The sequence below is a fragment of the Lactuca serriola genome, chromosome 4 (assembly GCF_051521515.1).
Source record: "Lactuca serriola cultivar US96UC23 chromosome 4, Lser_US96UC23_V15, whole genome shotgun sequence".
NCBI classification, from domain to species: Eukaryota; Viridiplantae; Streptophyta; class Magnoliopsida; order Asterales; family Asteraceae; genus Lactuca; species Lactuca serriola.
The window spans coordinates 170,670,240-170,672,931 of record NC_136411.1 but is presented as its reverse complement, the minus strand read 5'-3'; the positions used below and the strand labels follow the sequence as shown (position 1 = coordinate 170,672,931).

General features: G+C 35.4%; 1 pseudogene; it reads left to right on the top strand.

Annotated features, from left to right (window-relative positions):
• The first annotated feature begins 206 nt into the window (after window positions 1-206).
• On the top strand, window positions 207-1,826 carry LOC145102926 (putative aspartic proteinase GIP2 pseudogene; annotated as a pseudogene).
• Window positions 1,827-2,692: the final 866 nt, after the last annotated feature.

Below are 2,692 nucleotides of genomic sequence, written 5' to 3'. Positions count from 1 at the left end.
TTCACTGTTCAATAGGGAACTGAAGATTAATATAATTATATAATTGTTACTTGTAATCAATAATATATTAACAAATATAAATGCATGTGATAGAATCAGGAAAGAATGTTAATTTAAGAACCATGTGGTTTTATTTAAAATCATCCTTTTACCTATTCTAGTATGCATCAACTAGATGTTCCAGCTGGTTTACAAATTACAAATGTCGTCATGGGCATTTAGATTCAAGAGTACTATAAAAGAACGCCATTCCCGGCCACAATGACTTCGCAATTAGTACAAGCACAATGGCATCTTCTCAAACATTTACCACTCTCTTCGTCTTTTGTCTTGTAAGCCTCTCTTACGCTGCTTCAGGTCCTCCCAAACTGCCAAAACCAAAAGCCATTCACCTTCCAATTAGAAAAAATCAAACAAGTCTCCAGTACTACACGACATTTGAGTCTGGAAACGCTGAGGAACCTAACATAATCGACGCATTGATTGATCTTGGATCGAGATCGGTTTGGTTTGATTGTGCATCCTATGTGTCGTCTTCATTTAAACGACCATCATGTGGTTCAAACAAATGTAAGAAGGCCAAGGGGTCATCCTGTATAGAGTGCAACAAGACTCCTAGACCAGGGTGCCCCAAAAAGGACACATGTGCTGTGCTCACTTACGTCCCTTATCTAGTATACTACACGGATCAGGTGCTTGGTGAAGATACCATGAGGGTATATTCGACCGATGGTGCGTATGTTTGGTTTAGTTACTACATAAAAAATTTCCAATTCTCTTGTGCCCTCACCATAGAGAGCTTACCTGGTGACCATGCTAAAGGGTTGGCTGGCTTTGCAAATGACGATATCTCATTCCCATCACAAATTTCATCTTCCTTAAAGTTAGCTAAAAAATTTGCTCTTTGTTTACCTTCATCATCTGATAGTGGATTAGGGGATATATTCATTGGTGGAGGTCCATATTACATGCTTCCTAGTATCGAAGATCAATCTCTGTCACTAGTAACTACCCCACTAGTTGTCAATCCGATTGGCACTAACCCCTTTTTTGCAGAAGGAGAGCCTTCTCTTGAGTATTTCATCAATGTCAAACACATTGAAATAAGTGGTAAACGTTTAGCTTTAAACTCATCTCTGCTATCTATTGATAAAAATGGAGTTGGGGGAACAAAGATTACTACCATGCAACCTTATACAAGTTTGGAGATGTCCATTTACAAACGTCTTCTTGAAGATTTCGTCAAGGAAGCATCACTGAAAAAAATAAAAAGGGTAAAATCTGTAGCACCTTTTGAGGCGTGCTTTGACTCAAAGACTGTTCCCAACACCATAACTGGACCAGCAGTTCCAAATATCGACCTTGTTTTGGAAGGCAGTAATGTAAGGATGAGACTTTATGGTGCAAACTCAATGGTGGAAGCCAAGAAGAATGTAATATGTCTTGCATTTATTAATGGAGGATTTGAGTCAACAACATCTATTGTCTTAGGTGGGCATCAGTTAGAGAATTATATTCTAGAGTTCGATCTAACTTCATCAAAGCTGGGACTCTCGTCGTCTCTCCTGGTCTTTAACACGAGCTGTTCTCATAGCAGGGTCTATTAATTAATTCCATGGGTAACTTAAGATTTGTAATTTGTTTTGTTCGTCATTTCTCTTTCCGTTGTAATGTTTTAAAACTAGTCTTCCAGATCGATATTGCATCTGTATGATCTACTTTCTTAGCGGATGATGTTGTCTATCTCTTTTTTCTTCTGTATTAATTGGAAGAACAAGGGAAATGTAGCAAAAAGTGAAAGGAGAATCTTATTCGTATTTTAATAATGTTTTCTAAGCCTGAGGGCATGCCTCCTTGATTAAATCAAGAGGAAGTTTTCTAATATTTTCGTACTTGAGTTTAATATTGATTATAGACTGTGGTTGACAGACACAAAGATCAATCACTTGTCCTTCTGCATAAAGAAAAATGGATCATATTTTTCCATCTCCACTTGACAGATTCTTTTATAAAAGTTTGAATTGTAAATTACAGTTTTGGTCTCTATGGTTTATAACCTTCTAGTGTTAAAAACTTTTAATCCTATTTTCTTTTTGGAATTTTTGATATTGATGTGGATGTAGTTTCAAATCTATCGGTCCTTTGTCCTAACTCCGCTCCTTTTTCCATATGTGTCCAATGTAAAAGATATTTTGAGATGTTTGGGATTTCTTATTCAAAACAACTTATGTTTATTTATAAAAGTGTTTATTAGTTTTTTGGTTATAAAAATGGAGTTTTAAAACAAGTGTTTAATTAATTTATCTGGTATTGAAACATAATAAATTGATAAGTTATTTTTTAGTGTTTCACAATTGCTATTTATATATGTAAAATGACCAATAAGGGTCGGATATACATACATAAGCAATAAGGTTATTATAATGATAAATTGGTTTAAATAAGACATAATCTATTTTAGATAAGTTAAAATCCACTAACTTATCAAAAACTCATTATTTAAGTCAATAATTATTTAACACCCGAGTTGCCAGGTATGAAGTTAATGATTTAATCTACTTTAATTTAATTAAAAGTTGATGATGGGTGTGTGAGTACGCTAGGCATACATTAGGTACACACGGCGTACTCGTTGCATGCTCGCCATCGGGGTGAATCCGACATATGTTAGGGGTACCCCATGCATACGCAG